Raw genomic sequence first — 15898 nt, forward strand, 5'->3', positions numbered from 1 at the left:
GTGGCCCAGGATTCCAAAAAGCTGAAACGGCAGACATAGAGATGCTGGGGACAGTCAGGGTCTGAACACCACCCGCAGCAGCAACATGTGAGGGCACATCAACTCAGATGTATTTGCCATCCCCTTATTGGAATGCTCCAATATTCAAAAAACAAGAATGTCTTTGACTCAACTGTGGCCTGCCAAATTTGTATGGAATTTCCGAGTGATCAATTTGAACCAGAAAACAAAAGCCAGTTTTGGGAAATGTAGTTCCTTCCTCTTTGCTATACCAGAATCGACAAGTCACCAATCTTAGAAAATGCACAGTATTAATTATGAAGTTTTAGTCTGCTATTTTCTCAGCAGGGGCCTCCTTCAGAGGCATTCAGAAGACCCAGAATCAGTTCCAACAATTCTTAGCTTCCTGGCCACTTTCTAAACTATACCATACATAAGACCCCATATTAAGGTTCTACAAAATACATACTTTAAATACAACAAAACTGTATATATCTTAACTAGTTACTAAGTATAGGCCAATATCTTTGGCTGGAAAGAATTATTAACATTATATAGGCTGAAAGTCACTTCCTAGCCCCAGCATGTCAAACTTTGTACTATTCGATATAGTTTGTGCTGCATTTCCCATGGATTCTTACTTTGAACATCCAGTCCAAACTTAATCATGCGAATCCCAAGCCTCTCTAAGCCATTATGTAATACCTCACAAGCCTCAGGTTCTGCCCACCTGGAACTTTTATAGGTTTTAATTAATGTATTTATTTATTTATGGTGTTTTGGAACATACTTGAAAGTACTCAGGGATCATCCCTGATGCTCAGGGGACCTCATAGATTGTTGGTGATGGAATCTGGGTCAGCAGCATGCAAGACATACATCCTACCTATTTTTCAGCCCCGTCAACATTGTAAATAAAAAGAAAGAAAATTACATAAGTTCATCTTATTTTTTGTCATCTAGAGCACATACATATGACACTGAGAAGCTGAGTCAGTAAGGGCTCACTAGTGGTATTTATTGCTGGCAATCAGGACTCATGACACTCTCTCTCTCTCTCTCTCTCTCTCTCTCTCTCTCTCTCTCTCTCTCTCTCTCTCCCTCCCCCCCTCTCTTCCTCTCAACAAACAACATACACACAGAAACACATACCATGTGCAATACCAACTAACTCAGGAATTTGATTTGTCTTTTACCTTTCACATTATTTAGTTATCAAAAATCCAAAAGCCTCAAGATTATTAAAGTTTATCTGTATTATCTTGTTGTTTGGAGCACTCAATCTTAGGAAAAAGCTGAATTTTCTTTGGTTTGCCTTAGGAACATGATTTGCCAAATAGAAAGAATACTTGGCATTTTAAACATAGCTTCTTCCAAGGATCCCAAAGCACCAGGGAAGTGTAAATTTTGCCCACTTTTTCTTCTGTTATAAAATTTAGGATAAAATCCTGGGGAAATTCATAAATACCAATTTATCAAGAGATAAACTAGATATATAGCAGCATGGAACAAGCATTGCTTCTACAAAAAGACTCATGCCTAGTTCATACTCCTAAGGATATGCAAGAGTTCTGAGGAAATTTATAAAATTTTATTTTATTATTAATCTAAAGAGCACAAATAGAAAAGGAAAAATATTTATTTGTATTTGAAAAAGTGCCACACTTCCTTACCTCTCACAGAACACTCTGTATTATCTTTCTTTTCACATTTTTTGCTGGTTCTTCAAATTTTAAAAGCCTTCAATATTTAAATAATAAGAAGAATGCAACAAAAGATAATTATATTAAATTTAAGTCTGTATCTATGGATATTGATTTATATATCACTGTATCACTGTCATCCTGTTGCTCATCGATTTGCTAGAGCGGGCACCAGTAATGTCTCCATTTTAAGACTTGTTACTATTTTTGGCATATCGAATACTCCACGTGTAGCTTATCGGGCTCTGCCATACGGGCGGGATACTCTCAGTAGCTTGCTGAGCTCTCCGAGAGGGGCGGAGGAATCGAACCCAGGTTGGCCACATGCAAGGCGAACACCCTACCCACTGTACTATTGCTCCAACCCTTAATTTTCATATGCTGGTAATTATTGTGGATAAGTCAGTTTTTCTTTCTTTCTTTTTTTTTTTTGCTTATGTATTTATTTTGGGGCTAGACCTGGCTTTGTTCAGGGCATACTCCTGTTTCTGCACTCAGGAATCCCACTTTGTAGGGCTCAGGGACCATATGGGGTGACAAGACAGTGTCTGAAACAACCATGTACAAAGCAAGCACTCTATCCACTGCACTACCTCTCCCCAGAAGCCATACTTCTTTAGCTCTACCTAGCTTTAGTCATAACCATTATACCCTATTTCACAAGTTTATTCTGTCACCAGTGAAAGTTACTGAAAGATCCTGAACTACTCATGTTTGTTCCATTCTGCTATGTACTATTTTAATTTTCCTCATTACTCCCAAATTATGCTTATGTGACATCAATTTCACCAATATAAACTTATGACAAATCCAGGATCTTCTGAAAGAATAAATTATCTTCAATTGCTGTTTAATTTATCTTCAAATATTAATTTGGTCATTGTTGCTACATATCTTTTTCTTTGATGATTTTGGTTTCTATAAAAACTGCATTTTATGTTGGAATATCATACTTATAGTACTAAAATTCTAGGTTTATGAAAATCAGGGTTCCCTTTCTATAGACATGTTTAAGAGACCTATTGATTAATGACATAGTGAGTAATAAAATTAATTGTCCAATCAAATAGTTAAATAAGCCTCATTAAGATTATGCAAATAAATAATACGAATAAAGGTTACATACTAAGACTGGAATTTTTCTCTTTAGAATGTGGAACTTGGGGATTTACCTTTAGTTCCCACATTTAATTCTGAAATAAGTAAGTTGCTACATACCTAGTAGTTCTGGATAGACAGGGATCCCCAGGAAACAATAAAACTGTCAACATAAACTAACAACAACTGAAAACAGGGTAGCATATAGGACACGAGAGTTTTGTGAGAAAAGGTCAAGAGGTCTGAGTCATGAGAAAGGAAGATGGGCTTTGCCATCCAAACTGAACACACTTCCCAAGTGCATTAGGCTTCTAAGGCTTATCCCAGATGGTGAAACATAGCGTGGGAGACAGATAAATGTCACTGACGGAGGAGTCAGGGATGACAAAGCAAAGCCAAGTCTGGAATTGAAATCAGAAAACAAGTAGAAAATTAGGAATGAAAGAAAGTAGAAACCTGGAAACTGGAGCAATGAGAAGAGAAGAAGAGGTAAAGGTAACATAAATCCTTGGTGAGGGCCAAGGAATGGCAAGGAACACTGGGAATTCCAGAAACTTCAGGGTCACCAGACGTGGCACTTTGGCCACCAGGATCACGTGACTCACAGCTAATGCTCTCTGCCTGCTTTTTGGTGCAAGCTAATCAGACACAGACAGCAAAGTCTCAGAACTGCAAGTGAGGTTAAGCAGTCAGACTCTGCATAAACTAAAAAGAGGTGGGGAAAGAATGGCCATGTACTTCCTTTCTGTCTGAATTGGTTAACTCCAAATTGCATTTACTGTATGCTTTTAAGGATTTTAATATGTATATTCATCAACCTATGCATATATACATCCACACATATATGTAATTTGAAATATGATTTGCACAAGCATGTTATGCAAACTACTCATTAAAAGAGTAGACAACCAAGATCATGTAAAACAGTGTTTCTCACGATATGGGGCTGGAGTGATAGCACAGCGGGTAGGGCATTTGCCTTGTACATAGCTGACCTGGATTTGATTCCCAGCATCCCATCTGGTCCCCCGAGTACTGCCAGGAGTGATTCCTGAGTGCAGAGCCAGGAGTAATGCCTGAGCATCGCTGGGTGTGACCCAAAAAGAAAATAAAATAGATGAGTGATACTGCCTTCCTCTCTCCACACTGCCCCCGCTTTTCCCCAGTACAAGCCCCAGGTACTAGAAAGTTTCATGGTGCTTGTATAGATTTCCTTGTGGCTACTGAGTGATTTTTCTTTTTTCTGAAAAGTTAACAGTCAGCCAAGTAAGTTTAGGATCCTCTAAAAATTATGAGGAAACTATTGCAAACATTTCTTACAAAATACTGTATGAAAGACAGGACAAGGACTAGGGCATCAAAAATACTGTTTTGGGTACAAAATTTAAGGAAAAGTTTTTTCATGCAAAATTCCTGGCAGTTCTCGGGGGCTGATGTGATAGCACAGTGGATAGGGCATTTGCCTTGCATGTGGCTGACCCGGGCTCGATTCCCAGCATCCCATATGGTCCCCTGAGCAACACCAGAAGTGATTCCTGAGTGCAAATTCAGTAACCCCTGAGCATCGCTGGGTGTGACCCAAAAAAGCAAAAAAAAAAAAAAATCCTGGCAATCCAAAAAGAAATTTTTCACACAATGTATCTTAAAAGAGAAATATAAAATTAGCTATGATTGGCAAATCATCAAAGTGTATGTGAGGAATAGATAACAGAATTTTAAATAAATGTAGGATTTCACAATCACCCCTGTCTTCTCAACACTCCTCTTAGATATGAATTACAGAGCATTTTGGAGGCTCCATTGATTTTTAATCTGAAAGACAGTGTCTGATCTCACTCTTATTTTGGCCTTTTCTTGATGTTTTAATAAAAGAATAGATCACTCTGTTTGTTTGTTTGTTTGGAGGCCACAGCTGGCCATGCTCAGGGCTCACCCCTGGGTCTGTGCCCAGGAATCACATCTCAGAGGACGGTATGGGGAAGCGGGATTGCTCTACTATTCTATGACCTCTAAGGACTTGGTCACTCTTAAAAGTCTTTCTAAGTCTCCCTCCCTCTGATTCCCCTGAATTCTGAGAAGCTGCAGTGTCCACAGCACTACATTATTAGGTTTCAGAAATACTCCAATCTTCCTGTCCCTGGATGCTTTGGGTAGCAGAGATCTAGTGCCCTTGCTCCGGAGATAGACCTAGCATTATTAAATTTTGCTGATGTAACAAGGCCTGAGCCCCTTCTTCTCCCAACAGTCATCACTCCAAAGGAACCAGGGCCCTCTGTCTTAACTCTCATTATGGCACCAATATCTGCCATAGTTCCTGATACACAATATATACCAACCAAACACTACTGAATGTGAACAAGGATCTCCTTTTTGTATTTCACTCAGAGGTGGATAAGAAGAGAGACAAAGCAGCTTCCAAATTCAGTTAAAAATTAATGGTATGTGAAGAAATAAATTAATGGGTTGAAAAATTACAATTTAAATAATCTGAATTCTAAAGGTCCAAATAACTTTTTAAAATATCAGCAAACACACATTTGGCACATTAATATAGAGCAGGAACTGTTTGTGGAAGTTCCACAGGGAAGTGAACTATAAAAGCACATTACATTCTAATTTTATTGTGATTTGTTTATACACTTTTGAAGGGGTGAAATGGTTAGGTAGAAAGCTCATGTATTTTTTTCCAAAGTCTTTTTCAGATGTGCCAAATGAACATTTCTTTAATAAATGGGATAATTGGCAAAATTCACCCCAAATTTGGCCTAATGAAAACATTCTCTATAAAATCAAGTACCACAAATTATGGTGCATTCCACTTTAACCTGCAGAGCTTTCAAAAATATGGAGGATTTTACATAAGTGTTGAAGAAGTGATACTGCTGTTCAAATTCTATTATTATTATCAGGAACAATTACAACAATTTTCCTCCCAAGTGTTCTAGAGTCAAATGTTCTGTTCACGTTTCTCAGCCTGGAGCTCTGCCCAACATAGAGAAATAACAGGAGCTATCACAAATGGATACACAGTCTTTGCCTTAGACTTTTGGCAAATTCACTGACTCACAGCAAATAAATGTCTCCATGTGATCTTTGTATTGCATGAGTGCATTTGCGCCACTGTTTTCATTATTGTTGTTTATGTTTTGTTTTGGGGGACTACATCATTAATGCTCAGGGCTTAATCCTGACTCAGGCATCACTCTGGGAAACCATCCGGGATGCCAGGGATCAAACTTGGGTTTGCTGCGTGCAAGGCCAACGCCCTACCCACTGTACTATTGCTTGGGCATTTGTTCCTCTCTCTGTTTTCCACAGTGCCTTCCATGTTTCTACACACTTTGATTGACAAGTGTCACATGCAGGTTAAATTTTCTGCTTGTAGAGCCTCCCAAGTAGAGTTCTGGGGGTGTAGAGATGGCTCCCAGCAGTACCTGACCAGCTCAAACCAGGTTAGTGGTTCAATGCAAGAGCCCCCAGATGCAGTATCATTTGGCTTCTGAGGTGTTAGAAACCACCGAGACAACCCAAGAAGTTCTCAGGAACTTCCAAAAGCACATCTGGTGGTGTTATAAGACCATCTGGTGCCAGGTCAGGTGCATGCTAGACATGAGTGATAACCACTGTGCTATTTCTGAGATCCCCTGTGTTAAGCTATATGTTGAAATTTTTTCTCCTGTTGACCCTTCACTGAGGCTATAATATGGCTACAGTGATCCCTGGGCACTCATCTCATACCTCCACTTGATGCTTCAAAATAAAGTTTCAAAAGTAAGACTCTTAAGCCAGATCTCTTTTATATAGTCATATTTGAGTGATCCTTATGTGCAGAAGGTATGGAATAAACTGATTGACCAAATCTAAGCCTTAGACTCATATATAGTGAGGGGGAAGGGAAAGTATTACAAACAACCTTCCCCTGCCCCAAGCAGTGGACACTGAAAGGCATCGGGACAGTATTATGTTCAAGGAAACTCAAAATGCTATTAGCAGATCAAAAGAGTAGATATGAGGGAATTTAAAACAATAAATAAAACAGAAGACCTTGTTATATATGGGAAGATAATGTGGCATGCTTAAGGCAAAAAATAACTCAGGAGTGACAGAGAATAAAACCATGCAGAATAGCTCACGTATATCTTATGTAAGATATAAAGAAACATAGTGAGAATAGCAAGTGGTCAAAGGAAACAGAACATGAGAATTGACCACAGAACTGAGTTTATCATACTAGGACATGGGAATTGGTGGGATGGGGAGTGGGAATTGTGACTCTGAGACAATAGCAGAGGGAAGTAGACACTGGTCGGTGGTGTGGTGTTGGAATATTACACGTTTGAAACCCTATCAGTAATAGTATTATACATTGAGAGTGCCTCATAATGTTTTAAAATATACAATAAAAATTTATTTAATTTTAACTATATCAATAATAACTAGTTCCTTAGTGATAATTGCAAAAAAAATTTCTTTCTATACTTCTAATCTAGGCGAATCTATTCATTTTTTAGAGGTGCCATACAAAAAAGTACTAAACATGACAAAGATGAACCTTTGTATATAAAATAGACTTTTGGGGACAGAGAAGTAGCATAGCTGGTAAGTGAATTCCCTTGCATCTGACTGATTCAAAGTCAATCCCTGACACCCCATCTGGTCCCCTGAGCACTGCCAGAGTAAATATCATGCTGCAGAGATTCCCCCAGGCCCCATACAAAGCTGTCACATTTGGGACAACCCAGAGAGAAGCAAGTGAGTCCCCCTGCCCACCCCAAAAGAGCCCCGGCTGCCAAAAATCTCCAGAACTCAATCTCTACGGGTACAGATAAGCCTCATCCATGAGTGAATCTCCTGAAAATCCCAGGTATGCGGGACTTGTGACCAAAATCTCCAGACTTGCATGGAGATGGGAATGGAGTCAGGAATGGGCTCTCCCCCATCTTCCTGTACTTCTGGGAGCCTGGCAGTCACACGCACGAACTGCCTCTGGTGTCATATAAGCTCATTAACGGCCGTGATCAGAGACTCACAGATAAATCTATCAAAAGAGAGCAACACGAGAGCAACAACTGCAGAGATGCCATCAGACCCCAAAGTCATCATCCAGTTTAAAAGATTAATTAGCCTCAGCTATAACACTGTATTTGAAATTTTAGACTTCCCAGAGTGACATCTCATACTCTACACCACTGATGTACCGAGTATTGCACATCACATTTGATGGGGTGTAAAGTAGAAGGCAACCAATCTCCTTAAAAATAAATAAAATAAAATAATCATCATCATCATCATCATCATCATCATCATCCCTTTGATTCTCAATTTTCTCGAGCAGTCTCAGTAAACTCTCCATTCGTCCCAGCCTTGAGAATTTAGAAGCCTCTCTTTTCTCGTCCTTCCCAATGATGCTGTATTGGAGGATCTTTCAGGGTCAGGGGAATGAGACCCATCATTGTTACTGATTTGGGCATATGCCAAAATAAAATAAAATTAAAAATATATACATATATATAAGCACACAAGGCTAAACCTTTAAAATAATCTTAGTAATCTTTTATTCTTGGGCTAAAATGGATCCAGGGTGAAATACAATGATCTTTAAGGAAACCTTTTTTGGATTATGTTTAGAAGATATTCATAACAAGCAATACAAAATAAATTATTTATATCCTGCTTTGAGGCCAGGCTTTGGGAGTCAGGGTGGAAACATTCAAAATATGGGGGTGGGAAGGTGTAAAGGTGGTGGGATTATTATTGGAATATTAAACGTAATCAATTGTTGTGAACAACTTTATAAAAATAAAATTAAATTTAAAAAAGAAGTAAAATCTGAGTGCTACCAGTGTGGCTCCAAAACAAGATTGAACAAGCTCCACAAAAAATACAAAATAATCATAAAACTCTTCAAAAGAGGGGGCTGGAGTGATAGCACAGTGGGTAGGGCATTTGCCTTGCACGTGACCAACCTGGGTTTAATTCCCAGCATCTCTATGGTCCCCTGAGCTCAGCCAGGAGTAATTCCTGAGTGCAGAGCCAGGAGTAACCCCTGTGCATCGCCAGGTGTGACTCAAAAAGAAAAAAATCTTCAAAAGAAACTTAGGGGGTCAGAGAATAGTGTGGGAGATAAGGCATTTGTGTGACATGAAGTTAATCCCCATCCAATCCCCAGCACTCCATATGTTCTTCTGAACATTATCAGCAGTGATTCCTGAGCACAGAGTGCTCAGTGATTCCTGAGCACAGAGCTTACCAAGAGTAAGCTATGAGTACATCTGGGTATGGCCCAATACTAATGCCCTGCCCAAAAAAGATAATGTGGGAAATCTTCAATATTTAAAAATTAAAGAACATGCTGTCAAACACTATTCAAAGAAGATTAAAATATTTCTCAAAAGAAGCAATAATGAAGACCCAAGTAATCAGAATCTATAAGACAAAGCAAACGTAGAACTAAGATGAAGTTCACTGAAATGCAAGCTTACATCAGGAAATAGAAGAACACTGAAATGAATAACCTACCCTCAAAATTTTAGAAATTGATAAAAGAACAACAAATAAATCCCAAAGCAGAAAATGGAAATAATAAAAGTTAGATGAAAGTCAATCATTATAAGAATAAAGAAAATAATAAAAATATGAACAAGTGGGAGCTGATTATTTTTAAATAATAAACAAAACTAACAAACCCTTAGTTAGAAGCGTGATTAAATAAAAAGCAATTAAAACCCACTGAATCCAAAATAGAAGGGGAGAAATTAGAAAAACACCTCAGAAATACAAAAGACCATATCAGTTTCCTATGAACAGATTTATGCCACTAAGTTCAAGAATCTGGAAGAAATGGGTAAATTCTTAAAATCACAAAACTCCAAGGAAGTCAGGAGGATACAGATACCCTTAACAGAACAATCATGACTGAGGAAATTGAAACAGTAATGAAAAATGTCCCCAAGAACAGAAGTCTAAGCCAGATTACTTCACGAGCGTTCTACCAAACCTTAAAAGTAAATTTACTGCCTGTTCTCTTCAAATGTTTCCAAAACATCAAAGAAACAAGAATCCTTCAAAGTGCTTCTATAGAGTCAAATTATCTTAAAAAATAATTGCTAAAAAAGAGACCTACAGACTGACATATTTGATGGATCATCATCATCATCATCATCATCATCATCATCATCATCATCATCATCATCATCATACCATTGATCGTCGATTTTCTCGAGCGGTCTCAGTAATATCTCCATTTGTCCTAGCCCTGAGATTTTTAGCAACCTCCCTTTACTTGTCCTTCTCTACAGTGCCACATTGGAGGCTCGCTCTTTCAGGGTCAGGGGAATAAGACCCATCATTGTTACTGATTTGGGCATATGAATATGTCATGGGGAGCTTGCCAGGCTCTCCCATGCGGGCAGGAAACTCTCGGTAGCTTGCCAGGTTCTCTGAGAGGAAGAACTAGGCTATAAGCTTCCGGGAGCTTGGTTTTGATGAATATCAACTCAAAATTTCTCAACAAAATCTTCATGAACCAGAGTAGAATAGATGCCTTATTGCACACTGGGGTTCAGTCAAGGCCACTCCATATAGATCCCTGAGCCCTAGCAAGAGTAATCCTGAGAGCCAGGTGTTAGCCCTGTGCACTGTAAGAGTGGCCAAAAAAATCCAAATTCACAAAATCTTACTGAGATCAATATAAATATATGTGTGCTTATCATGTTTTAGTTAGTTTCAGTCTAATGATGCAACTTTGGTTCAATATATGGAAATCAACAGATTTAATATGATATACAGATAAAAGGAAAGATAGAAATCATATGATAATGTCAATAAATACTGATATAGCTTTTGACAAAATTCAACATCCATTCATGGTAAAAATCCTCTACAAATTAGACGTTAGAAAATATGTACATCAATATGATAAAGGGCATTTAAAGCAATCCCATTGTCAGCATCATGCTTAATGGTGAAAGAATTAATAGCTGAAATAATTCCCTGGGATGAGGGCGAAAGCAAGAATATCTACATTCTCTACTATTATTCAATACAGTTTTGAAAGTCTTCAAATTGTTATTAGGCAAGAAAAAGAAATCCACACTAGAAAAGAAGTTAAACTCTCACTGTCACTGTCACTGTCATCCTGTTGCTCATCGATTTGTTTGAGCGGGCACTTGTAACGTCTCTCATTGTGAGACTTATTGCTACTGTTTTTGGCATATCCAATACACCACAAGTAGCTTGCCAGGCCCTGCCATTCAGGTGTGATACTCTTGGTAGCTTGCCCGGCTCTCCGAGAAGGGCGGAGTAATCAAACTTGGGTCAGACACATGAAAGGCGAATGCCCTACCACTGTGCCATCGCTCCAGCCCAAACTCTCAATATTTGAATTAATAGATAATAGATGTAGAAGACTTTAATGTGTTTCCTAAACCTCTTAGACGTTTTATGAAATACAGCAAAGCAGCAGGTTACAAAATCCATACACACAAATTAGTTGCTTTTATATATGAGAATAACAAACTACAATAGAAAGAAAATTTAAAAGATCATCACATTTAAATGTGCCGCAAATCATCAAAACCTAGAAGTCAACTTGACAAAGGTTATAAAAGAATTGTCAAAGACTGCAAGTCACTGCTGAAAAGAACATAAGAAAACACTAGGAAATGGAAAAACCTTCTATATTCATGGATTGAAAGAATTTAACATTACCAAAATATCCATCCTATCCAAAGAAATTTCTACCAAAATTAAAGTGTTAAAGGACAAATAACAAACATTAATAAATGTTAATGGAATAATAAAACTTTCCAAAAAACAAAAGCCATTCTGAGATAGGAGAAAATGGAAAGTATTGAGTTTTCTGATATTAAATTTTACTAAGAAGTTATAGTAATAAAAAATATGGGTTCTAGCCTCAATATATAGACTCTCTGACCAATGTAATAGAATGAAGAGTCATAAATAAACCTTCTGATGTCTGAACAGTTAATCAAAAATACAAACTCTACAAAGGATCTTGATCCATAAATTACACAGAGAAAAATCTCTTCAACAAATGGTGCTGGGAGAACTCAGTACCCAAATGCAACAACAGCAAAAAAAAAAGAAAGAAACTTATTTGATATCATACACAGCACATAAAAGTTCACTCTAAGTAGATTATCACTGTATCACTATGTCACTGTCATTCCGTTGCTCAAAATTTGCTCGAGTGAGCACCAGTAATGTCTCCATTATGAGACTTGTTGTTACTGTTTTTGGCATATCGAATATGCCACAGGTAGCTTGCCAGGCTCTGCTGTGTGAGTGGGACAATAAGTAGATTATATATTTTGAAATTAGACCAGAACTCATAAAATGCATTGAGGAAACCGAATTTTTCAAAATATGAACCTTAGAGGTATCTGCAATGATCTACCTTCAAGCAAAGATAGCAAAACAAACAAATTGGACTACATCAAATTTTAAAACTTTGCATGCCAAAAAACCCCTTGGATTAAAATCAAAAGAACTCTGCAGGGGTAAGAGAGATAGACCAGCAGGTAGCATGCCAGTCTTGCACACAGCAAATCTGGGCTTGATCCCCTACTTCACACATGGGGATACACAGTATCAAAAAATGACAAATTATTGGCCTTGGATATAAAACTCAAATTCCCAATCAGTAGGCAGAACATAGGGAAGAAGGAAAAGGCAGAGAGAAAGAAATAGAATGGTAGATAATTTGGGGCATTTTTGGAGGCAGTGAGATGTGATACCTGGGTATACCAAAATCATAACTGTGAATTCTATTGTAATTATATTACCTAAATATATGCTTTTATGATGTGGCACTGTAGCACTGTAGTCCCATTGCTCATCGATTTGCTTGAGTGGGCACCAGTAACATCTCCATTGTGAGACATGTTGTTACTGTTTTTTGGCATATCAAATATGCCATGGGTAGCTTGCCAGGCTCTGCCATGCAGGCGGGATACTCTCGGTAGCTTGTCAGGCTCTCTGTGAGGGACAGCGGAATCAAACCCAGGTCAGCTGTGTGCATGGCAAACTCCCTACCCACTGTGCTATAGATCCAGTTTATAATATATAAACATAATATATACACATATATACTTTTCTAATTTAAATGAAGGTCTTATTTTAAAATTAGTCAAATTCCAAGTTATTAAAAACTAAGGCATCAACTGTAAATTTGAGGGAAGAGGGCATAATCCAGCCCCTAAAATGGGATTCATTATCCAAGCAGGTTACAGATGGTTATTTATATAAGTGAGCAAAAATAAATAAACAAAAGTGACCATGCACACAGATATGGCTATAAGCTCACATCAGTCTAGCTAGATTAGTATAGGGGATTTACACATGACTTCTACAATACTGTAGTGAATGCATGTACATTAAAAATGATATTTTTCATCATAAATTTCATGTTAGAGACTATAACAATCATACATGCACAAATTCTACTTTCCCCAAGTAAACTATTTTACAGAGTAACAAATTCTTTTGAAAGTTTTATTAAATAAGATAAATCTTCTACACCATTTATCCAAATGTCAGTTTCAACATTATCTTTTTCATACTCCTTAAGCATAGGGCAATAAAGAATGGAAAGCACAGAGATTAATTTAGGTAACAATTACCATAATTCACAATTGCATTAGCACCTATTAGGGTTCATTGTTCTGTGGAAGTTTTAATGATACATTACTGAGTGAATAAAAGCAGAAGATGATTGGAAATAAAATTGTTTCTGTGTATGCTGACAGGACTGCTGAGTGTAATTATACATTTCAGAGGCGACCTGTTTGGAGTTTACTCCATAATTTTATGTAAATGTTAAATAACTTCATGTGTTCTTCCTCCTGGGTTAAATGCTAATCTGTGTTATTTCAACAAGGGGAGTGCTGCAGGGTTATTAACAGACTTGCTCTGCCAATGAAGCTAATGCCTGAAAAATAATTCCACATACTCCAAAACAAGAGAGGTGTCCTTAGTTTTTTTTAAAATTTTATATCTTATTGAAAGAATGTATACTCTTAACTCTGAAAGTAGTCATTTATTCTTAAAAATTCTAACAAAGTACCCCAAAGTGAGAAATTATTCTCTTAAGTATAATCATTTCACTCATAATGCTACTTTGCATCTACTTTATCAATTAAAAAAAACAAACAAAAATCCAGAAAAGGTAGAAATAAAAACATAGGTAGAAATAGAAATAGTACAAGGCAGGTTGTACCTTTTTATTAATTTTTTATTTTATAAAGTAGTTCACAATATTTGATTACATTTAATATTCAAACACCAATCCCACCACCATGACACCTTCCCACCACCATATTTCGGGTGTTCCCATCCCAAACCCAATCCCTGCCCCAGAACAGAGTTGAGACAATATAATACTTCCTTCTAAGGTTGGTTACCTCCTACTTTGAGTCCCATCAAATGTGGTGTGGTACTCTTGGATTATGGGTAAGGTGTGTCCTATGAAGTGTTGTGTGGCCACTAATGCGGCCACGCTGTCCAGGGAGAGGTTCACTCCTGGGTGAGGCTTGGCCTGAGCATGTGGGAAGCGGCCATAAGCAGGGCGGCAGTTGAGTTCTGGAGGATTTTAGCTGCTGGGGCTGGGTCCCTTGGAGTGTGAAGGGGTCTCACCCGGCCCCTCGGGGCTGCCCAAGACAGCTTGTATCTTAAGATGAAAATTCTAGAAGTAGTTGTATGTAACACTGCTAATATACAAATGGCTCCTGAAGTCCACATTGTTTCTAATTCTCAGAGTTGGCTAGAGTCAGCAGTGTAGGTGTTCTGGAGAAACATCAACCCTCATTGTCCATATGTTCCCAAAAGAACAGAAAAATAGCACACTCAGAGATAAAGATGGAAGAGCATATAAAAATAACATCATTTATGGATTTTAAAAAATAATATTTTCAGTAACAGTACTGCTAACCACAGTGCCTAATAGGAAACAGAAAGAGAGAGAAATAAAAAGAGAAAGAGGGAGAGAGAAAGAGAAAGAGAGAGAAAGAGAGGTGTCTGCCATAGAAGCAGGCCGGGAGGTGGGGAGGGACACTGGGGACATTAGTGGTGGGTAATGTACACTGGTGAAAAGACGAGTGTTAGAATATTGTATGACTGAAAACCAACCATGAACAACTTTGTAACTGTGTATATCATCATGATTCAATTTAAAAAAAATATTTTAAAATATTTAAAATTCCATTTTATTATCAGTTCCCAAGGTGAGACAATAAAGTGTACTTTTATATTATGAGATTATTTGAAAGTATGTTCAGAGTGTCAGTTCATTTATTTAGACTTTTGTGCACGGGACAAAAATGTGGGATTGGAGCTTTGGAGGGAGGGAAGTTCTGGGGAGATTCAGGCCATACTCACCAGTGTTCAGGATTTTCTCTTCTTGGCGTCCAATGAAATGTCAGGGACCTAAGTGGGCTTGACCACATGCAAGGCAACACCTTCACTATCGTATTTACCCTCTGTCTCTCCAGACCAGAGTTGAGCTCTTTAAGCTCTTTTATTCCCTAATGTTCTTTATTGAAGCTTATTTAGAAAGAGGTGAGGGGAGAGAATGGGAGAAGTACATTTTAGAACACAGGCTCTTCAGAGTGGAAAGGGACAAGCAAAGAAACGTCAAAACAAGCAAGTGAGATCCATGTTCAGAGGAGAACACGGGCTTGAAGAGCAAGCCAGGATTTGAGGTTTTTCAGGAGCTTACCCAGCAGTGTAACAACCTCAGCTGATTCTGCAGAGCCACATCAAGGCAGAGTCACCCTTTAATATCTGAACTAACCCACTCTGAAGCATGCCCTAAGCTCTCTTCCATCACAGTCCAACCCAAGGGTAAGCAAACTAGAACATTCCTCTTCCTTTTTTGTCCCCACATAGAGAAGAATTTGGAAGGTAAAAGGACTCTAGCCGTTGTGTCAGACAGGCTAGGATTAGTCTCAACTCTTCTGCTTACATTCTGGGCAATGAGGACCCCTTGCTGAGTTATCTGACCTGTACCTGCACTTTTGCAAAGAAGCGTGAACAGCCATAGGCTTTGCTCTTATGGACTAGCAGTAGGAATATGGGCA

The sequence above is a fragment of the Sorex araneus genome, chromosome 1 (assembly GCF_027595985.1).
Source record: "Sorex araneus isolate mSorAra2 chromosome 1, mSorAra2.pri, whole genome shotgun sequence".
NCBI classification, from domain to species: Eukaryota; Metazoa; Chordata; class Mammalia; order Eulipotyphla; family Soricidae; genus Sorex; species Sorex araneus.